The 23,950-nt window shown below is 47.8% G+C and overlaps 1 protein-coding gene and 1 long non-coding RNA gene across 5 annotated transcripts in view; both read left to right on the top strand.

The window, feature by feature from the left end:
• Nucleotides 1-23,950, top strand: part of SHISA6 (shisa family member 6) — a 288,859-nt gene that overhangs the window by 203,353 nt on the left and 61,556 nt on the right. The window lies entirely within an intron of this gene.
• Nucleotides 5,029-10,906, top strand: LOC139073963 (uncharacterized). The gene is made up of 2 exons (XR_011523202.1): nucleotides 5,029-5,162; nucleotides 10,673-10,906. It is a non-coding gene; the product is annotated as an uncharacterized lncRNA (long non-coding RNA).

Genomic DNA, 23,950 nt, shown 5'->3' on the forward strand with positions numbered 1-23,950 from the left:
TATTACCATTAGACCCATCATAATCATCATTATTAATAATGCTTGGCCCCAACTCAGGTCTCAGGAAGGATGCTGTTAGTATCCACACCTGGTTTGGCCTTAATGAATCACCTTCTCCAGCTTGGCATCATTGTTCTCATTCTTGACCCAAGAGCAGAGTTTCTCAGTCACAGCACCATTGACATTTTGGGGAGGGATAATTCTTTGTTGGAGGGCTGTCCTGTGCATTGTAGGATGGTTAGCAGCATCCCTGGACTCCACCCCCTGGAAGCCAGTAGCATCCTCTTCCCCTGTTAGGACAATCATAAATGTCTCCAGACATTACAAATGTCCTCTAGGGGACAAAATGGCTCCTACTTGAGAGCCGCTCCTCTAGAAGGATAGGTCTAGAGCACAGGAACTGAGAAGAGTGTGTTACAGTTCGTCTAGGAAGGACAGACTACCTGCTAGTAGCATGGAGAGTCCTCTGATCTGCCTGTTTCTTGAATAGGGACATGTCCTGCAGCTTCTGGGCAAATCACAGTCTGGAGCTGGGAGAAGGCCTCACTCAGCAGCAAAAACATGCACCAAAATAAATGCAAAGCACCCATGCCAGGCGCTGCCCCATGATTTTCTCACTTAATCTCCACAACCATTCATTCTATATATAAGAAAGCAGTGGCTCATAGAGGTTCAGTGGCATGCCTATGATGATGAGGTCATTAAGTGGTGGAGGCAGGGTTTGAACTCAGCTTTTGATGCCAGACCCTGTACTCTTCCCTTGTTATCACAGTTGCCTTTACTGGGGACTGTGACACAACTTGAAATATCATCTATGTCTGAGGATACACAGCTTCAGAGAGGAGAAAAGGCAGGAGCTGTGATCCCTTCTCATGCCACCAGTTGCACTCCTGTTCTTCCAATTTGATCCTCAGGCCCAGGATCAAATTGTGGGGACTCTTTGATGAGGGTGCTTTGTCATCCCTGGGAGACCTTACTGGAGAGAGTCTCTGGCTGCTGCACCTCACTACCCAGCACCACCTCACCACCATCACCAGGATCCCCCCTAGCAGCCTAGCCATTTCTCTCTGCTTGGGTCCCCCACAAAAGCAGTCATGCCGTTATCAAAAGACAGCAACCTTCCATCTGAACAAAGCAGACTTTCTTCAGACTTATTAAAGCCTGGGTCTCTTCCTAATAAGATCAAAAGCAGGCATAATCCCCATTCCCCAGGTGGCCTCACCTTGGTGCAAGATTCCCCAGCGTACCCTCCTTCCCAGATCCAGGCTGCCACCTCACCGGGGCATTCCAGGCCCAAGTCTCAGAGGTTCCATGTGGAGGCTCCCAGGCTCAGTCCCCCAAGGGATGTGATGGGCATTGGCTTCCTCGATTTCATAACTGTGATCTTCAGCCGATCCAGCCCAAGAACCACATCACAGTGACATGGGGCTAGTCTGTAAGTTCCTTGAGAATTGTCTGATACCATTTAGTATTCTTCATAGCTCCTAACAAATTCCCTCGCATGCATCCCATAAATGTTTGCTCAATTGATGGATAGATGGAAAGATAGAAGGATGGATGAGGGCATGGGTACGTGAATGGATGGATGGATAGATAGATGGAAAGTTGAATGAATGAATGGAAGGAAGGAAGGAAGGAAGGAGAGGAGGAAGGAAAGAAGAAAGGAGGAAAGAAAGGGTGAAGAGAAGTGGAGTACAAATTCAGATGTTGTTCTTATGAAGCTGACCATCACCACGAATCATCGCTTCACATACCCATGATTTTAAACTCTGCTTTATGAAAAACCTAAATACAGAACACAGAATTATTCCCTTTTTCAAGGGATTGTTCAGGAGCAGTGTACCAGTCAAAATTAGCCTATGCAGCCACCAGACCGCAAATGGAATACTGGCTTCACCACGTGCTGACGTGGGATCTCCAGCAAGTCTTTTAACCTCTATGAGCCTGTTCCCTTGTCCGCAAAGTGGAGATAATAATGGTATCTACTTCAAAAGGGGATTGAATCAACGAGATAGTGTTTGTAAAGCTCTTGACACAGGGCTTGGCATACAGCAAGCACTCAACAAACAATAGCTGTTATTATGCTTCACTTTACCAAATGACTTCTTTAAATAGTGAAAACCCTTTATGAATCTTTTAAAAGGTTTTATTTTAAAAAACAATACAGACGAACAAAAAGAAAATGAAAGCTGCCTCAAATCCCACCATTTATAATGATTAAAGAAAGAAGTCGAAATTACAGCCTCTTTTCCTCCAATCCCACCCTCCATTACTTAGCCTTTAACAGAATCTTTTCTAAGATTTTGTTAGGCTTTATTGCGTATCTGTGTGCCTATATACACATACATCTTTTTATATGAAAGTGAAATTATGCCATCCATATTGGTCCGGAACTTATTTCACTTGACAGTATGTCATGGAGCACGTTCCTGGTCAGCTCATTCAGATCTATTGTGTTCTTGTTTTAATAGCTACATAGTACCTCGTGGAATAAATGTGCCATCCTTTATTTAGCCAGCCCCCTACTGATGGACATTTAGGTTGTACTCCTCATGCGTCTCAAGTGTAATGTGATGTGAAAAGCTTTTGCTTATACATATTGTAAACACATGCCAGGCACCTATAAGGCATTGGGGAAAGAGCTATTGAATTCAAGGTCGTGCAGAGGGCTTTGTTTAAATTTACAGTACACAAGAAGCCATACAATCAATAGATTTTGTGCTTCGTTTTCCTCCTGTTTGGATGAACTATAATTGTTAACATCATAATTAGCCCCGTTCCCGTGCCCACCCGGGCCCTAGCCCTATCACTCAAAGGAGAACATATTTCTCATAGATTTGGGGACCAGGGAGCAGGGGATCCATTTTCCATCCTGCCTGAGTGATTTTCAAGTCTCATCACCTCAGGAAAGGTGTGGAACAAGGCAAAACTGCACCTCTGCCTAGTAACAGCTCCCCTCTGCACGCGGGCCCCGATCACAAGCTCACTTCCCTGACATCAATGTGCCGTTCCCTGGAGAAGGGAGCCAGGAAAGCTCAGACTCCCATCATGGGGGAAGGACCCGTCGTGCCCCCAGGCAAAGAAAAAAGCCAAAAAAGAAACCCCCTTTTATAAGCACCAGGTGCAGGCTGTTTGTCAAAGGAATCAAAGCCACCCCTTGATAATGTCTCCACTTTCCTCCCAGACTCTCGGCTGCTCCCCATCACTTACCCAAAGCTTAAACTCCTCAGACCAGCACTCAAAGCCTTCAACGCTTGGCCTCTACCAACTGTTCCAGCTTCCTCTCCCACAGCATCTGGCCCAACGATCCTCTCCCCGTCTTCCCACCACACCATGTCCTTTCCTGCTTCCCGCGTTGCTTTCTCTGCTCCCTCTGCCTTCCCATCTCCAGCTGACTGACTCCTACAAGGCATTTGGGGCTTAGTACAGAGGCCACCTCCCCAGGAAGCCTGGGTATAACAATCGTATCTGTCTCTTAAATTATTTTCACATTCATGATGCCTCCCACATTCAACTTTGCATTGCTGCTGTTTGCATATATATGGCTTATGTCCTACATTAGATTATCAGGTCCCGGAGGACGGGCGTCAGGCCACATAAAGCATTGCTTACTATCTACTGTCCCCTGTACATAATAAGCACTTAATGCATATTTTAAAACGTTGTGCTAAGTTAAGAACATGACTTACAGCCACACTGTTAATTTTTCGAGGACCGTTTTCTGGTTTCCCCAAATCAGTATCTAGTTGCCAGGCTGTCTGCATTGTGTAGGGGAGGGAAGAGCAGGTGGGCCTCCAGAAACACACCGCTCCGTCTTCTCAGCCTCCGGGAAGGGTGCACCAGTGCAGGTGTGGGGGAAGAGTGCGTGTGGTCCTCAGCTAAAGGGAGGGAGGGGGCATTTGGGAGAGCCAGGAGGTTGACATCTGGGAGGGAACGCAGGATCCCATCACCTAGACCAGGTAAGCTGCTTCCTCAGCTTCCTCTGTCGAGCTGTCCTAGTCGCCTGCCCCCAGGAGAACTGAAGGCTTCTCTAGAATGCTGGACTCGTGCTGCATGCCTCCTATCCCAGCCCACCTCTGTCTGATCCCACCCTGCCCACCTACTCCCGCCCTGCCCTGGTTCCCCCCTCCTCTGCTCCCCCACAGTCACCCCAAGAGCCAGTGTGCTCTCCCTTCTCTGCCTGAGTCCTGTGCTTCGCGGAGGAACCCCAGGGGTGGCACTGCTCCCAGGCTGCGCTTCCCACTGGGTCACCTTACCGTGCCGTTCAGAAGGACAGCCTCACGTTGCTGCAGTTCACACAGCTGCACGTGTGCCAGGAGCCCTTGCAAAGGCAGCCTCCATGCCTTTTTCCACGGCGTGGGAAGAAGCGCCCTTTGAGAAGGAAGAGCTTATAAACAGTCATGTAGCTTTGGTTGCTCTCAACTCAACTCTGCTAATAGCAGAAATATTCCCTCCACCACGGCCCCAAACCCAGTGCTAAAAACTCAAGCTGAAGAAGGTTCTCGTGAAACCGAGTCCTGGGGAAGCCACTGCGGGTGGAGGGGAGCAGCAGTGCGCCCTCTCATACTGCACAGCCTGTGTTCACACAGCCCACAGGCCTGGGCTCTGAGCTGGGCTCCAGGGTTCGAGACCTCAGCACACAGGGCTGCTAGCTTGGGGCCTGCCCCCAGTGGCTGCACAATCGTGCTTGCCAAACATAGGAATTTATGAATGCAAACATCCAGAGGACAAAAGAACACATTTGCCATCAATGCTGATGTAGAGCCTGAAAGTGCTGAGAATCCACCAGACAGACAGGTCCTAATCTGAGGGGGCTGGTCAGGGAAAGAACACAGGATGCTAAATAGGCCATAAAGGATAAAGGAGCTTGAGGAAGGGGAAAACATTCCTGAAGGAGGGAAGCAGCCTCCGCTCCGAGGTGCCCTCTGGGTTGCAGGCAGCTCTGGACTATAAAGGCCAATTATGACAGTGGGGAACACAACACCCACAGCCCCAGACCCACCACCTCTGAAGTGACCCTCTCAGATACAGACACGCCCAACCCAAAGTCCTCAGGGGTCTCTCACATGGAGGAGAGGGAGCTGGATGGCCCCGTAGTCATAGATAATGGCACTCCAGACTGGCTCACTCAGCTATGCGTTTCAGCAGAACGTCACCTTCAGGTGAGAGGGCAGAGAATCCTGTGCTGGGGCCCAGTCCTTGACAAGGGCATTTCTGGAGCAAAGGGCACATGCTTGGAAATGAGCAGCCTGAGGTTTTGGTTCCACTTCTAGCTCTTTGTGCTTGGACGAGTCATTATCTAGACCTCAGCTCCTTGTCTATGACATGGCAAGACTGGTTGTAGGTGCCGCCTGCTCTATTTCAAGACCTGCCTTTCTGCCTAACAGTCTGATCATCAGACCTGCCAATCAGTCCTTTCATAACTGGGATCTTGGTGGAGAATGGCTGATGGCGAGGATAGGAGTTGTGTGTTGTGAAGGACCGTTTCCCTCTCCCCAGCCCTCTGTGCTAGCTTTTTCACGGGTGTCTAGCGTGTAGAGCCAGCCCTGGTGGTCTAGTGGTTAAGACTTGGTGCTCTCACCACCGCAGCCCAGGTTCATTTCCCGGTCGGGGAAACATACCACCGTCTGTCGGGTGTCATATTGTGGCAGCTGCATGTTGCTGTGATGCTGAAAGCTGGGCCACTGGTATTACAAATTCCAGCAGAGTCACTCGTGGTGGACAAGTTCAGTGGAGCTTCCAGACTAAGGTAGACTGGGAAGAAGGACCGCCTGGCCGCTCACTTCCAAAAAAACTGGCCATGAAAACCCTGTGAATAGCAGTGGAGCACTGTCTGATTTAGTGCTGGAAGGTGAGAGGATGGCACCAAAAGACTGGACAGGGTCTGCTCTGCTGTGCACAGGGTCACTAGGAGTCTGAATTGACTTGATGGCACTAACAATAACCAGTTCTTAGAATTGAGATAGGGCAAAGGAAGCCACACTGAACTACCTATTACTGAACCAGGCGGTCAGAACTCACTAGCCCCACCCATATGTTCATCAGAACCCTGCTGTCTGTCTCCCTTCTCTCAAGGGTTAGCTTTTTCCTGGCTCTCTGTGGAAAAGTAAGGTATTAGTTTCCTATTGCTGCTGTAACAAATTACCACAAACCTAGTCCCTAAAACAACACAGATTTCTTATCTTACAGTTCCTGAGCTCAGAAGTCCACAATAGGTCTCACTGGGCTGAAATCAAGGGGTCAGGAGGACTGTGTTCCTTTCGGAGGCTCTAGGGGGAATCCATTTCCTTGCCTTTTCCAATTTCTACAGGCCACTTGCATTCCTTGGCTCCTGACCACACAACTCCAAGCTCTGTTTTCACTGTCATCACATTCCGTTCTCTGACTCTGACCTTCCTGCCTCCCTCTTATAAGGACCCTTGATTACATCGGCCCCACCCAGATAATCCAGGATCATCTCTGGCTCAGGATCCTTAACTTAATCACATTTGCAAAGTCTCTTTTGCCCAGCAAGGTGACATATTCACAGGTTTCGGGGACAACCTTAGGGGGCCATGATTCAGCCTGCCACCGGCGTGTTTGCCCCTGTCCATTCCTGAGTTACTCTAAGGTTTACACCTCCACGTGGCTATCCATAATTGGTCTTCACTCCTCAGTCACAGATGTTTCTCTAGACCACCCACCCCAGACATCACCCATCCTCCTTTTCTGTTCATCCTCCAAAGCCCCCCTTACACAAGGCTTTGTAAGCACTTTTTCTGAAAATTTGGAGTTAGAAGGGTAAAAGAAAAGCAGAGAGCAGGAAACAGTTTCTAAATGGATATCAGATCCTAGACATCATTGATCCTAGACATGTATTGACCACTGCCCTCCACAGGGACTTTCTCATGGCCCATGTGTCCCCTGAGTCGGCCTCCTGGAACCTGGCTTGTCTTTCCTCCTTTCTGCTTGCTTAGGACTCTTTTATGCAGATTAGGCTATTCACCCCCCATCCCGCCTTCCAGGCCTACTTTTTGTAGCACCCAAATGTCACTGAACGCCTGCTAAACAAAGGAGCATGTCTCTGGGTCTTCCCACTCAGCAGCCACAAGGAAACACCAGAAGCTTTGAGATTACAGATTTTTCCTTAACGTGGAACATCCCTCTCACTAGTTTAGGTGACCTTATGGGGAACGTTGCCAAGATGTATTTGCAAGCCGTTCAGAGTTAATTCCTATGGGTATGAAGATTTACCTCCTTCCTAATTATTGATCCATTCATTGAGTCCTTATTGAGCATCTGCTGTGTCCAGGTGCTGCTCTTGGCCTTAGGGTTATAATGATGAACAAGCGAAAGATGGTCTCTGCCCTCAGAAAGTTTAAGGACCAGCTGGGTGTGTGTGCACGCACACACACACACACACACACACACTGGTTCCCACCTGGGAGATAATTAAGGTTTAACTTCAAGTAGAGACCATCCCTCCCCCAGTTTATGGATTTTAAAGATCACCTCTAGGGCTGGCCCTGTGGCCTAGTAGTTAAGTTCGGCAGCCCGGGTTCAGTTGCCATGCACAGACCTACACCACTCATCCATGGTCATGTTGTGGTGGCAACCCACGTACAAAATAGAGGAAGATTTGCACAGATGTTAGCTCAGGGTGAATCTTCCTCAGCAGAAAAAAAAAAGTCACCTCTAATTTTTGTCACCTTGACCATATTATGACAACGGTCCCAAAGGACTTTTCAGTGTCCTCTGTTACTAGATGGCAAAAAGGCATGGCAGATGACTTTGTCCCTGCATAAAAGAAGAAAAGCTAGAAGGCGGTGGGGCAGGAGAGGAACCATCCCCACGGTGGTCACAGCCAAGGGTAGTGCCACTCAGAGCCTCGGAGCTTAGGCGGCACCCGCCCTTGTCAGGGCTTTCCACAGGGAGGGCTTTGCTCTTTGTCTTAAGGGGGTCTTGCTGCTTTGGGCGAGGGGACTATGTGATGGACTGGAGGGCCTCCTCTTGCAGCTCTGTTGGTGTGAGAGGAAAACACTCTCCGTGTTCCAAGATCTTAGATCGGTGAAATAGATGCAGGGAAGTGCCGGAAGGCAGCGCTGGCTCTGGGTCAGCCTCTGGTCAGAGGCTGGAGGGCCAAGCGTGTCCTTTCCCTTCAGACCTTCCCACGTGTGCAGCAGACATCCTTGTTCCCGTCAGACACAGCTCCTAAAACCTTGAAAGCTTTCAAAATCTCCTTGATGTTAGCGGTTGGTTTATTCTTTTCCCCAAAAGCTTATGGAAGCATAAGATTTTAAAGCTGGAAGGGACATCGGAGAACAAAAGCATTGTTTTATTTATATTTTTAATTTTCCCGGTTCTACAACTTAGGGGCGATGAGTTTATGCACTCCGATTTCCTCTTCCCTCTGCGCTGTTCCATTCACTGCCCACTCGCTGCCCTTTCCTCCTGCTCCCGCCCCCTCCCCAGGCCAGCTCTCTCCTTGAACCCGTTCTTTGATGTCCCCTGCTTTCCTGAAACACCAGCCACATGGCTGCCACACCTTCTCTCTGCCCGTGCTTAGAGTGCAGAGGAGAGTCCACTGGCTTTGGTGTCTTAACAGGGTTGCAGAGGGACAGGCTGCACAGACAGGACCCAGATTTCATAAGCCAGGAACAGAATCATCCAGGGGCATCCTGCAGGAAGGCGGGTTACTGTGCCTGACTCTCTTAGCACAGTGAGAACTCAGGAGGGCTGTAGGCTAGTTCTCCTCTGAACTCTAACCTTAGGAACACTGTTCCCTAGGGTTATTCCCAGAGGAATAACGGGACAGCACCCAGATTTGTCAGCACACAGGCCAGTCCAAGTCTGATTCTCAAAAGAGTAAGCTGCAGGGTGAAGCCATGAGCTGCAGCCACAAACTACCCAACCCCTCCCTCCCCGAGGCCCCTGTCTTGAATGCAGGTCAGTGGCATGGGAAGGGGTCAGGGGAACCCTTGTGCCCACCGTGAAGGACCTCACTTTTCTCTCCATGGGCCCACAGGGGTCAGAACCTGCACGGGCTGTGCAGCCCTGGGATCCCGTCCTGAACTTTAGGACTCAGCACGTGTTTGACTGTGGGGAGCCAACCCTCTCAGAGTTGGGGGCTAAGGGGGAGCCGCTGCTGGGATATCTATCGCTCCCTCCACCCAGTCTTGCTTCACCTTTTGTTAGTGCTGTTGAGCCGATTCCGACTCCTAGTGATCCTGTGCACAGCAGAGTGGAACCCTGCCCGATCTTTTTGCACCATCGTCTCACCTTCCAGTGCTCTATCAGACAATGCTCTGCTGCTCTTCACAGGGTGTTCATGGCCAGTTTTTACAGAAGTGGGTGGCCACATCCTTCTTCCTAGTCTGTCTTAGTCTAGAAGCTCCACTGAAACCTGTCCCCCATGAGGGACCCTGCTTGTACTTGCAACATGCAGCCACCACAGTATGACAACCGACAGACGGTGGTGTGGTTCCCAGAGCAGGAAATGAATCTGGGCTACAGTGGTGAGAGCACCCAATCTTAACCACTAGACCAGCAGCGCTGGTGAAGTGGTCCGCCTTTATCAGGCCAGTATTTCCTTCCTTTCCAAACCCACCTGAGAGGGAAAGGCTGTTCCTGAAGAGGCCCCAAGCAGCACTGGGTCCTGACTGAGATTTGTGGCTTCCACCATTTCCTCTGAAGATAAGTCTTTGTGCCCTGGTGCCCTCCCAAGGACAGAAGAAAGCCTCTGGGACAAGCAGAATGAGCCCCCTGTGGTCGGCAGAATAATGGTCCCAAAGATGTCCACATCCTAATCATTGAAACCTGTACATGTGCTACATTCACGGCAATGGGGAGTGGAAGATAATCCTGGATTATCCAGGCTGGTTTAATGGAATCACAAGGGTCCTTATAATAAGGAGGCAGGAGGGGGCATCTAAGAGAGAGAGTTTGAAAGGTGCTACACTGCTGATGCTGAAGGCGGAGGATGGGGCCACAAGCCAAGAACGCAGGCAGCTTCTAGGGCAAGAGAACAGATTCTCCTCTGGAGCCTCCGGAAGGAACGCAGCCCTGTAGCACCTTTCTTTTAGCCCAGTGGGACCCATTTCAGACTTCTGACCTCTGGAACTGTAAGATAATAAGTTTATGTGGTTTTGAGCTAGTGGGTTTGCTGTAACTTGTCACAGCAGCAGTTGCAAACTACTATGGCCCCTGAGGAGGAGGAAAAGAGAGCAGGCATTGAGGGTGTGCTGCCCTCTGGTGGGGAGGCAGCCTGGACCACACGGGCCTCCCTCAGAATGTCCGCCATGTTGGATCCCTTGATGCAGTGCTCTGGTTCCTCCTCCTCCCTCCTTCTTCCCACTGCCCAGCAGAGTGGCTGCTCTAGACTGAATGGCACGGCGAGCAGGCAGTTTTCTCTTCTCGGGGCTCCTGTCTGGACTCAGCAGACCTTCTGCTCTGATTTTCCTCCTCATGGGACCATCAAGGTGGCAACTCTGAGCAGAGCCTCTGTTCACACAGCCAAGCCCCCTCAGAGCACCTCTGCTGCTTTCTGCTCGGAGTTTCTCGGTTTCCAATGGTGGGTTATGAGCCCACAGTGAGAAGGAGGTCAGGGGCCTCTCTGGGGAGGCCTCCTTACAGGGCTCAGTCCCCGCAGGCATGTGCAGAAAACTGCTGATGCTCTTCCCCCTTCTCTTATTAGGAAGACTGTCCCCCTCAAAGAGACCCAAAGGTCACCCCAAGCCCCCCTCAATTTGGATTCTCTTCTGCAAGGACTGTGACACACGCTCCTTGGGACCCGCTGGGATCCAGATGAGCGGGCATCCCCTTCTCAGTCTCCACCAAAAGCAAGTGAAACAAGATTAAAGTGAATAACAAGGCAGACACGAGGCAGACAGTGATTCAATTCAGTAAGCATTAAAGTCATAACTCGGCATCGGAGGAATGTGTGGTGGTAGGACAGAGGACAGTCATCTGTTTTGCCCTGAAAAATGTGCAATGTCATCTCGTGCCACTTTCTTCTGGCAGGAAGCAAATGGTGCACCTGAAGTGGGTTCTTGAAGAAAAGTTGGGCATAGTTAGGGAAACTCACAAGGGGCTAACAATGGTGGAGAGTGGCTATAATCCCTGACCTAATGGGGCAAAGGGAGGGGTGGGGGCCAGACGCAGAGAAGGTGTGGAAAGGCCACATACAGGAGCTGGAGCCAATCTGCAGTGATCCACGTGGGCACTGCTGGGCAAATGTATACCCTAACTGACTTCCCTGTCCACCTACCCTCCTGCTGGGGATCCCCACTGACCGAGCCTGGCTGGAAACCAGAGGATCAAGGAATCTGGGGTGGATAAGAGTAGAGAAGGTGAGAGTGGATTTGGAGAGCTAACAGAAGACACTGGCACACTTACTCCAAAGTGTTGGGCTCCCTTCTGATCTCCAACACGCCAGCTCTCTCACCTCTCCTGTCTCAGCTCCAACGTCATCTCCTCAGAGGAAGCCTTCACTGACCTCTGGATCTAAAGTAACAGCACTTGACCTTTATGATATCTTCTGCAGCTTCTACCACAGTCTGTAATCCACTTGTTGGGTGGTTGTTTACTCCTTTGCCATATGTCTCTAGACTGGGACTGGTGAGTCTGTTTGACCCACTGGAATGAAAGCCTGGTGCAGGGACCTTGTTTTTCTTTTTCTGGATCATATCCCCTGCGACTATCACTATGCCTGGCATATATTCTCAAACACTTGTTGAATGGATCAATAAACTAATATTTATTGAATGAATGAATGAATGAAAAGGAAATCTAAAGACTGAGTAGAAGTTATCCAAGTGACATACTGCCCCACCAGACAGCCGCCAGAAAATGGCCAGGTTCACCCCAAAGTCAGGGGCCCCTGTCTACCAGGCTTTCTCCTGACTCTCTGGAGTGCTGCCGCCATGGCAGTTTTGCTTCAGTGTGCTCCCCGCATGGGTTCCAAGAAGGGGCCGGACTCCCACATTGTTACCTACAAGACAAAAAAAGCTGAGCCTTGGCTGGAAAGAAGTCAGAGTGATCACAGTCACTTGCTGGAATTGTAGACAGTTGTGTGTAACTTACACTACCTTAGGATCTTGAGTGGGGTACAGCATCCGGGATAGAACAGAAAGGGTTCCCAAGGAGAATCTGATGGTACTACATCTGGGGCCATTCCAAACTGAGATGGCCATCTCATTTAAAGATAAGTCAGTTGGTGGGGGTGAGGTATATTAAAAATATGGAGTATATAAAAAGATAAACATAGCATTCAAGAATTAGAGATAAAAAATGATTTAAAAGTATTTAGAAACATATGTAAATATTAAATGGCATTTATTTTAAGTGAAATAGAAGAGACCGTAAACTTAATAAAATATGAGATAAAAGAGGAGGTAATAAGATGACAGACTGAAGATGCTTTTAAAGGCATGATAGGTTAAGGAAAGAAACAAGGGAAGCAAATAATGCCATTGGAAATGACAGGGAGCAAAATAGATTCCATAAAAATACCAACAGAGTCGTGAAGGACAAGCTAGAGATGCTCTCCAGATGCTGAAGCAAAAAGGACTAGGAGATGGAAGTGGCCAGAAAAAAGACCCTTGGGTTTGAGCTCAGAGAGTAAAAACCAACATACTGATAAAGGGAGTCCTTGAAGAAGTGCAAGGGGATTCATTTTTTAAAAAGGAATCGAATCAATATAAAGGACAAAATAGGACGGAGTAGAGGAAAACTTTCCTGAATTTAGAAAGACTTGAATGAGTAGATGGAAAGGGCTCCGCATGCATAATTATTTGAAAGTAACCAACACATAGACATATATTGATGATTTGTTTTTAATTACAAGGATAAAGAATTCGACAAATGTCCAGGCGGGGAATTGAAAAAGAAAAAAAAGCTCTCTACAAAGGAACGCAAGTTAGATTTGCCGCAGAGATTTCCATAACATAAGATGATGTAAGTTCCAGAAAGCAGCTAAAAAGCTAAAAAAATTAAAAAAAAAAAAAAAGGGAGCGAGATGGAGAGAGAGCAGCAGCTACACAGGGGAGGGAAAGGTTCTGAATCAAGAACAAGAACACACCAGCCAACCAAGGTGTTGTTTACTTTTAAGACAATACAAAGGCTTTCTCAGATATGTAAAAATTCCAAAAATATACCATCATGCAGTTTCCTCCTAAAAAGAAAGTACACTAAGATGTATACCTGACAGCCAAACGATGAGTCGGGGAGCTCTCAAGAGCAGACCGTGGCGTCAGTGGTGGCCATGGAAACTCCTTAGATGCACAGTTCTAAAGAGTTATTGTCAACGCAGTTACAAGCCAATGCAAATATCATGATTCTTGAAGGCGAAAAGAAAAGGACATTGTAAGGATAATCATTTATCAATGTTAAATAGGGCCAAAAATTGATACCATGACAGGTAAATCTGGGAAGAATAGAGAAGATAGAAGTATGAGATAACAGTTTCCTCTTATATGTATATCAGTCGTTAGGTATAGTTTCATTGTTGATTTTGATAACATAAAAAATACATATTTGACTAAAAATAACCTTATAGGGGGAAAACTAAACAAAACATGATCCCCTAAAGCTAATGATATGAAATTAACAATCAAGGAAACATAAAAAGCAAAAAAACAAAATAATAATAATAATGCAGAAATAAGCACAAACAAATCAGGTGTGAGAGAAAGATAAATGGATTCGACTCCTGTGTTAAAATACAGACTTTCAATGGTGCACGAAATAAAGCTTAGCTTTATATCACCTACAAGAAACATACCTACAGCATAATTACTCCAAAAGTTTAAAAGTTAAGAGCTGGACAGAAAAATACCAGGTGATGCAAAAAAATAAAAAATAAAGTGATAAATCATTTATAGGACAGTCATTTTTTTACCAACGAAGTACATAATCCATAATGAACATCTAGCTGACCCACCTCTCCATGCACATAATATTACATCAAAATATATAAAGCCCAAGGACTGGCCCGGTAGTGTAGTTCCACCACCCATTCCACTTTGGTGGCCCTGGGTTCCTGGGTTCGGATCCCAGGCGCAGACCTACTCATCACTCATCAAGCCCTGCTGTGATGGCATCCCACATACAAAATAGAGGAAGTTTGGCACAGATGTTAGCTCAGCGATAATCTTCCTCAAGCAAAAAGAGGAAGATTGGCAACAGATGTTAGCTCACCGACAATCTTCCTCACCAAAAAGAAAATATCTATATATGTATTTTTATATATATATGTAAAACCCAAATAGAATTGAAAAAAATTTTTGACAAATAATAAAGGGGAGCATTTCTTGAGAAATTCAGAATTCAAAGAATAAATAAGGCCATAATCATCTGCATAAAGATTCAATAATTAAATATTTATATCACTAACCTACAAAGAAGTTAAAATGTTTTTTTTTCTGGTGACCTTGGGACATTTACAAAATTTGACCATATATTGGGCTGTAAAGAAAATGTCAGTGAACTGATTGAGCAAAAATGAATGAAAACAAATGAATTATCCATTCATCTCAGAATACAGAAAGATACAATTAAATAAATCCTCGGATATTAGCAAGGCATAACTGATAAAGATAAAAGCATAAATTAATAAATTACAAAGCAGAATTGATTAATCAATCCAAGAATTGCAGCTTACATAAAATATACAAAACAAGTGTCCACATTAATGAGAAAGAACTAGAAAAATATGAATATACAAAATAAGGACAAAAATAGGGTAAGAAACCACAGATATAGAAAATAGGTTTTTTTTAATGTGCACAAAGAGAGCAATTTTCTAGGCAAGTATAAATTATCAAAATCGACTTTTAAAAAAGTTTAAAGGGCTGAATAGGTGAAAAATCATCAAAGAAATTGAAAAATTTGTCAATGAATTGTCCCCTGAAAAGAAACTGAGCAGAGAGAAATTTGCAGGCAACAGTAGAGCCGTACGCCACACAGCATCGCCCGGGTGGACCTGTTATGAAGCACAGACCCTTTTCCCGAGGTCCCTCTATAGGTACCATCAACGGAACAAAATTGTCTCCCACTCTCCGCATTTTTAAAACAGATATAGCATTTTTACTATCAGGATAGGTCAAAAGAAGGGAAAGATGACCTAGGAGAGGAGAGCAGCTTCACAAAGAGGGAGGCGTAGGACTGGAGAAGCTGTGACAGACAGGGAGGGCATCCAGAGCCACCAAAGGTGGCAGCATTTATTTATTTATTTATTTATTTTTAAGATTTTATTTTTTCCTTTTTCTCCCCAAAGCCCCTCCGGTACATAGTTGTACACTTTCAGTTGTGGGTCCTTCTAGCTGTGGTATGTGGGATGCCACCTCAGCATGGCTTAGATGAGTGGGGCCATGTCCGCGCCCAGGATCCGAACTGGCAAAACCCTGGGCCACCGAAGCAGAGCGCTCGAACTTAATCACTCGGCCACAGGGCCGGCCCCAGGTGGGGGCATCTAATGTCATTTAACACTATGGGGAATGGGGAGGGGCTCTCTGCCAAGAAGGGAAGAGCAATCTAATGGGTGGTGACCCTGGGGAAAGCTGTGCGTGCGCACATGTCCTGGGGACCCTCAGCATCCAAGCCATTGGTGGGCAATGCCCCCTCTCATTAATTACCCTCAGTGCATTTGCCAGAACCAAGGCACAGAGTCCCAGGATATACTAGAAATCTCTGGAAGCACTGGCGGCCCAGAGCTCTGGCCAGCATGCGGACTTGTGCATGGGGCGAGGCTTCCTCTGTGAAATGATAAGCTGCGTCAGTCTTCCCACAATTACTACAATAATTGTAATAATAACCTACGAGAACAAGGGGGTTCGAGTTGGCCCCATTCCTAAGGGAAGACCCAGAAGACAGGAAGAGGGAGGGAAGGGGGAGAAAGGGGAGAGAGATGCTTCGCCGGCACTTTTTGAAAACAGTCCTTCTAAATGACTCTGGATTTGTGTTTTTCATTCAGACTGGCTGTGTGGCGGCATTTTCATTTTGCTCCATCTCCCCCCACCCTACCTTCCCAGCAAATGCCGTCCCAGCACTGTTGATTTCTGTCTTGCGACCATTATGGAAATCTGGCTTCATTTCTCCTCCTAATTTATGATCTTGTTAACATGCCCGCATGCCAGATGGTCCTGTTCTTCAGGTTGGGAGATAATGAGATAAACAAAAACTGCTGTAAGAAGCAAATAGGGGGAGTTTTTTTAACTTGAATGGGCCACTCTTCATCTCTACAAATGTGCTTGGGAGGGCTCTGCCGCAGCGCTCTGTGGTTCTGAGCAGGTGAAGAGCACTGGGTGGGACTCTAGCAGCCGCCTAGAGGGGAGTTATTTCTTCCACGCGGCACTCTTTGCTCTGGAATTCAGTCCGAGAAGAAGACAGGGCCTGGCTGTCAGCCCCTGCCTAGTCTTCGGTGGCGCTTGAAACTTCTTGTTCCATCATCCTGTCAGCTTACCACCATCACAGCACCCAACACCTTGTACTGTAATGGTTTATTTTTCTTTTTGCCTACTACTCTGTGAGCTCCCTGGAGCCAGAGACCATGTCTTTTCCTCTGAACCCAGAATGCCTAGCACAGGGCCTGACACGTAGTTGGCAGATATTCAACAAATAATTATGAAACACCTCTACTGTAAATATGCAAGGACTGCTAAAGGGAAGAACAAGGAGTTGAATCAATAAATACACACTATGACATGGCATCACCAGCAGGATCAATAAGACGGGCTGACAGAGACCCCAGCCCTGTGGGCGCTGTGCCATGTTATCTTGAAGGACCCACCACCCAAGATGAGACCATAAATAGACACACGGAGGAAGAGTCTTCCATCATTCTTCATCCACCCTGGACCCTGGCATCTGGGGACTAGGAGGAATCTCAAGGGACCATCTCCTCTACCCCGTTTGTCTTCATCAGCTCTCCTCATACCTTCCCAGGAAGAAGGCCATCCAACACCCATTGCAGAAGGATGAGAAATGAAACAGGCAGACTGTTGTTACTAGGTTTACAATGATAAACCAAGTCACTCAGTGCAGTTGGTGTCTAGCCTCAGGGTCAGCAAACTAGGCCTGTGGGGCCACAGCCAGTACAATGTCCGTCAATAAATAAAGTTTTATTAGAACATAACCACGCCATTTGTTAACATATTGTGTATGGTTGCTTTCAGGCCACGACGGCAAAGTTGAATAGTTATGACAGAGAGCGTGCAGCCTACACAGCCTTTTACAGAAGTTTCTTGACCCCCAACTAGGGAAAACACAGGCAGCCCTGTTCACGCACGTACACAGGCTTGCGTAAGCACTGGCAGACCATCACCACATCCACCAGGAGGAGGCGCCAAGAGCCATGGCATTGAGTGAATGAATGAATGAATGAATGAAGTTCCAAGTTGTAGCAAGGTTCTCTCCTCCTCTCTTGAGCATCCAGAGGCTATGACAATTAATGTGCCAGTTAAAGCCTGACAGGGTGGAAAGTAGATTTCTGTTGTTGTTTTTCACTGTTTGCGAAAGACACTTTCTCACCAGCTTATCATTATTAACCATAAACAGTGCTCGTAGGGGACGATGGGGAATTTGGTTGGGAGGAGGGTGGGGGCCAGGGAAGGGTCAGCTGCTGTCTTGTCCTAATCCGGCCCTGAACCCAGGAAATATCATCAAAGCATGGAGTGCAGGAATGACAAACAGCCCGAGATGAGGCTCCAGCCAGAAGAACGTGCTGCTAGAGCGCCAAATGACAGGATTACCTGAGCAGGAGTGTACTAATGCCCCTGACTCTGAGCCGGGAAACATTTCAATTTAGCAATTTGCTAATGCCAGGACCCTTTTGTGAATATCCTCTCTGGTCTGCCAGTCTCTTCTGAGTTCCAGCTTGGAAAGAAATTAGCTTGCCTTGCCCCCTCCTGAGAACCTGGAGTCTGATCTTAGGGCTGTGACCTTTTTTGACAGCAAGTCACTGGTGACAACTCACCTTCAGGCCAGCTGCCCTGAGGGTCATAAAGTGCCTCTCAGTGAAGATTATTAGGAGCCCAACGAAATGTTGGCCCAAGTTGCTTTAAAAGGCAAAAACTCGTTCAAATCTCATCTAGACTAAAGGGCAAGGGGGCAAAAGTCTATGACCAGATCAGTTTTTGTTTGGGTGGGAGCCACTGGGATTAAAGAACCTAGAGTGTTGTAACACTGGTGGAGGTTATGTTTCCAAAGGAGAAAAACTTTCCTTACGTTTTTGTTCAAGGCCAGCCCTGTGAGCCGTCAGCTTTCTGGACAAATAGATAACCAGAAGCCGCACACAGTGGCTGAACAGTGTCCAGTAACTGGCCCTGAGGAAGTCTTAGTGCTCACTATTTGGAGGCCGTAATTATTGGTAACAGAGTAGCCAAAATGATCACATTTACTAGTGGAAGGGTCCTTCAACACCATCTTGTTCAATATCCTCATATTATATAGATGAGTAAACTGAAGCTCAGAGAGGCGAGATGACTTCCTCCAGCCAAGATTAGAATTCCTGATTCCTAAGCCAACCTTTTTGCCGGTTTAGTTTATATTACCTTATATTTACTCCTTATATTACTGAGTACTTATATTATTTCAACTTCAGAAGCCCAACTCAAACTGGACTAAGAAAAAAAAGGAAAAAAGGAATTTATGGCCTCATTTTACTGAAAATGCCTGGGGTGCTAGAGTTCAGGCATGGTTGGATCCAGGTGTACAGATGGTGTCATCAGTCATCTGTCTCTGTCCGTCTCTGTTCTGCTTTGTTCTGTGTTGGCTTCCTTCTCAGACAGGCTCCTTCACATCCTTCCAGGTTGGCACCCTCAGCAGAAAGAGGGCATCCTTTCCAGCAATGTGTGTAGAAGTCCCAGGGCTGACGCTCACTGGCTCTGAAGCCTCACTTGATTATGTGCCCATCCTTGACTCTGTCGCTGCAGTTGGGGGGATGTGACACTCATGTCTACTCCTGAAGTCATACGGATAGAGAATGGGAAATGAGTCATTCCCCGAGGAAAAATCAGGGTACTGTTCCCAGAGGAAAGGACAAGAGATGCTGGGGACAAAATCAGCAGATATCCGTACTCCTCCCTGCCAAGTATATCTCTGAAGCTATCTTATTTTCTTAATTTGGGGCGTGTCAATCCTGGTTTGGAGCCTTCCTGTTCAGGCTCTCCTCCTTGCTCACTCTCCTTGGCTAGCCGAGAAGACTCTCGATTCTTGCCATGTCTCCCCCTCACTCCAGTGCAGCTGCCCTTCCCCTTCAGCTCTGAGCTACATGTCTCTTCATTGACTCCCCAGATCAGTCCCTCAATTAGGGAGAAGTCCACCCCCGAGACTGTTAGCCTCTTAACCACAGTGTTTGTCAGAGCCCCTATTCTCATGGATCCTTCTCTTCACAACTGCTTTCCCGGTTTTCTCCTTCTCCCACCCCAACCGCTGAGTCCCTTCCTCCCTTTAAACTATTTCTCACAAGTCTCCCAATCTAATCAACTGAGTTTCTGGAGTGCCCTTATCCATCATCACTTAAAATTAACTCTCCCATGAGTATATAGATTTAGTCTTCCTTGCACATAATAATAACACAGTGTAGTACTGAAATATACTTTCTGTAATACGATGTGGTGCTTTATAGTTTGTGTCTCATTTGTTCTTCACATTAAGCCTGTGAAGTAGGCAATGGCCCCATTTGTCAAATGAGCAGACCAACTCAGAGAGCTTAAATGTGCTTCAGGGTAGGTGCCAGGAAGCCAAGGGTGGGAGCTGGGAAATGGAAGATCCAGGATATAAACACCAAGGCCAGTGGGCCTTCTATTTCAGCTGCACAGATGCCCAAATGAGAAGCTAAGCTGAGACAGCATTTCTCAAACCGGGACAGTTTTGCTCCCCAGGGGACATTTGGCAATACCTGGAGACATTTTTCATGAGCCCAATTTCATTAGCCTGATAGGTGCCACTTTACTGGCACCTATTGAATAAAAACCAGAGATGCTGCTAAACAAACTACAATGCACAGGACAGCCCCACCCACCCACCCTGACACACAACAAACAATCATCTGATCCCCAAATGTCATAGAGCTGAGGTTGAGAAACCCTGGCTTACAAGTATCCAGAGATAAGAGTTCCCATCCGTAGCCCTAAGGGCTTTCCCTTCTGTCTTCAGCCACAGGAAAACTCAATCAGCCATTACTGTTATTTCTTCTTTATCAGAAGCGGGTTGGAAATATATAGGCCTGCGTATCAGGAGCTAGAGCTGAAGGACTCTTCTTCCTGCCATCCGTTCTAGTTTTCACAGGACGAGCGCACACCAAAGCTTTGACCTGTGCTCATGGTTACTGAGCAGAGAGACACTGTAGATGGACAGCTATAGGGCCGTGGGGTACCCGAGAGAGGGGAGGCAGAAGGAGGGAGAGAGGGGAAGAAAAGAATGGTGAGTAATCGTGACAGGGGAGCAGACACTGAGAGGGGGTGAGAGATGAGGAAGGATGAAGGAGAAAGGGAGAGCAGGAGGGATGTTCGGACTTGGATGGAATGGGAAGAGCATCCCAGGTCACGGAGGAGGGGGGAGTGGGGGCCTCCCTGCCGCCTCGGCAAGCTTCAGGGAGTGCGATTTTAATGTGAGTCTAATTAAGTCAGAAGCAGTTTCCATTATTCACACTCTGCTCCAGCGGTTTCTGAGCCCACACGCTCTACTACACTCTGGAGAGGTTCAGCCGGTGGTGACTCTGGATCCTTATTCATTGCAGAAGGAAGGGAGAGCAGCCTGGTTCCCAGCTGCTGGTGGTCAGACCTGGGCCAAAGGCCTTTCTTGCCGTTTCCTATCTTGTTTCCTCCAGATCGTGCATGAGTGGTGGTGGGAGGGAGCACAAGAGGCGTCTGTTGGTGAATTTGTGTGGGGCTGTAAAGCTCAGGGAGAGAGGTTCAGCCACAGGAGCATTTCAAGTGTGATGACCTCATCCATCTGATGGCCCAATGAAAAGGAAGAGTTTTGCCAGTGGCTTTGGCTTTGTGCAGCAAACCTTGCCTGGGCCTCCCAGGAGAAGTCAGACAAGCACAGATTTAAAACACAAAGTCAGGTCTCACACCAGATCCCGGCCTCATTGACCTCCACTACTGTGGGTTCCTTTGGAGTCCCTTCAGCCTAGTGCCACTGCCTGGTTAAGGAATGGCCTCCCCAACATCAAGATTCTCCAGAAAAGGACTAAGCTAGTGGCCAGGGCAGTGAGGGTCCAAGAGGCCATGGCCAGCTCTGTAACTTACTGAGGAACCTGGAGGGAGAGACCTATTATCAGCAGAATGAACCAGGAAAGTTTTCATGGAAATCACAGCCTTAAGTGGGAATTTTGCCAGAAGGAGTTGAGGCTGGTGAGGAAGAAAATTTTGAATAAATAGAGCCACAGGGAAACAGCCCAGGAGGTGTCCCTTTTGATTGGCGTATGGAATGGTAACAGGAAGAAGGACTGGAAGGACCCATTGAGCCCTTATGTGTAGGGACTTAAATGCCAACTTGAAAATTAGTGTCCAGTATTGTGCAATTCAAGGGAAACTGTTGAAGGTTTTGGGGAAGTGAAGTGTGGTATAATTAGAATCCTGGATGTGAGATAGCAGGTGGGGGTCCTGCCTGGATCTTCATATTCTCCTTGGAGTTTTCCAAGAATGCGCAATCAGAGAGGGATGAGCTGCTAAGAGGCCACAGAAGGTTGAGAGCACGGGTTCCAAATGTTTAGCTTCTTATTACTGGACCTAGGTCGAATTGTACTAATAGTTACAACGGCTTAAGTTGAATACAACAGTTCAGTTGAATGTCCCTGAAATTGGCTAATAAAAACCATTCCTGCGTTGACCAGCAAGCTGCCTAAGCCTTAGTGATACAGTAGAAGATGATCCAGTCTAGGAATCAGAAAGACTGGGTTTATGTCTCAGGTCTCCCTTTGCTAACAGTGGGTGTGTACTGCGGGAACATCATTTAATCCCTCTGAGCCCAGTTTTATCATCTATAAAATGAAGATGATGGACACTTCTCAAGGCTGTTGTAGGGAGTAGATGCATGGAAGTGTCTAGCCCAGACCATGGTGCATGGTGAGGGCTCAGTAAACACTTGCATCTTCTCTCCACCTCTGTCCCCCATGCAACACACGCCTCTATGCATTAAGGCTTGGTGTCCCGTCACCAGGTGTCCCTTCCCCTGACGGTAGGTTAAGGCAAATGCAGCCTCCTCCTGAAGCCCAGGGCCCTGCATGCACCCCACCCGAAATCAGACCCTAGCTCAGGCACTTTTGTTCAGATAGTCTTGGGATTCCCAAGCTCAAGGCCCCCTTCCCCTCCTTCGCTTCCTTTTGCTTCTTTATTATCACACTCTCTTCACAGGTTTCCGCTCCTCTCTGCCCTCTTCTGCCCACAGTCCCTCTGTCATGCCGGCTTCCATCACAGAATTCCAGCATTGGTAGGAAGGGAGTTTGGAGGTCAGCCCATCTGCCCTCGGCCACCTTCTGGCAAATGGGGACCCTTCTCTGATCCCCCAAACACTAACGTTTACTTAACTTTTCTATGAATGTCAGGGCTGGCTCAGGAAGCTGTGGCTAAGGACTGTTGAGTTCAGGACACCTCCCTCATCTATATAGCAGGGGCATCTCCTGGTCCCTGGGACCACTTAGCTGGTCAAATATGACTCCTGGAAGGAAATAAAGCAACTGCTACTTGTTTGGCACCACACACATGCACACACACACACACACACACACACTCACACACTCCCCCCAACCCCCACATCTGCTGAAAACCCCAGAGTTCAAGAGAAGTCACAGGTTCTTCACCTCCAGCCCATCAGCAAGGGACCAAGCACAGGGCGGACCATATGGATGGGCACCAAAGCAAGAGAGACATTTTCGGGTTGGAGATTCCCAGCCTCAGCAACCTCAGAACCACTGGACTCCTCCCCCAGCCGGAGACAGCTGCCAAGTGCAGGAGTCCCTTAGAGACCCTGGCCTTTGGGCTCCTGTCAGATAGAGAGAATGGAAAGGAGAATAGTGTTTCACGATACAAAAAAGTTATCTAAAAATGTTTCCTTTACTGAATTCCGTTCTCCCTTCTACGTGTTCTTTTTTTATACTAATTTCTCATTTGAGTCAAAAATTATTTCACCAGAGAGGTGGTGATTAAATCTGATAATGAGGAGAAATACCAATTAAGTCAGGCTGCACAAGCAGGCGGCAGCCCTCAGTGACATCCTTATTGGAGACTGCGGCTCAGCCAGCGCTCCTATCTCCACCACCCTCCCAGTCCACATGCCGGACAGGACCCGGGCTTCATCCCCCTCAGAGCCGGGGGGAGCGGGGGCAGGAGCAGAGCGTTTCTCTCCCCACACCGCCTTATAGCTCCCTCACGCCACCCTTTTCCTACTCCCTTAGAATCCGCTGCCTGAAAGTCCCATGTCAGCTTGGACCCCCGTCCTATTCCCTGCCTTGCCCCAGCCCTTGCACCAAGCCCCTTCCTCGGGGCCACAGTGGCTCGCAGCCCAAACACTTCAACTCATTGTTGACACTATCTACCTGGAGATTGTGTCAGATCCCACAGGTTAAGGGCTCAGTCCCGCAAGGCTGTCCACCCCCTCCCCCTACTTCAGACACCAATCTCAAGTCCAGGTTGTCATCTGTGCCTCTGACCTACCAGCTATAGATCCGAAGTTCCTGCAATCCCCTCCTTGGGTTCAATCAATTTGCTAGAGTGGCTCACAGAACTCAGAGAAATATTTTACTTAACATTACCAATTTAGGGGCCGGCTCCGTGGCCGAGTGGTTAAGTTCGCGTGCTCCGCTGCGGCGGCCCAGGGTTCGGATCCTGGGCGCGGACATGGCACCGCTAGTCAGGCCACGTTGAGGCGGCGTCACACATCCCGCAACTAGAAGGACGTGCAACTAAGATATACAACTGTGTACAGGGGGGGTTTGGGGAGATAAAGCAGGGAAAAAAAAAAAAAAGAT

The sequence above is a fragment of the Equus przewalskii genome, chromosome 10 (assembly GCF_037783145.1).
Source record: "Equus przewalskii isolate Varuska chromosome 10, EquPr2, whole genome shotgun sequence".
NCBI lineage: Eukaryota > Metazoa > Chordata > Mammalia > Perissodactyla > Equidae > Equus > Equus przewalskii.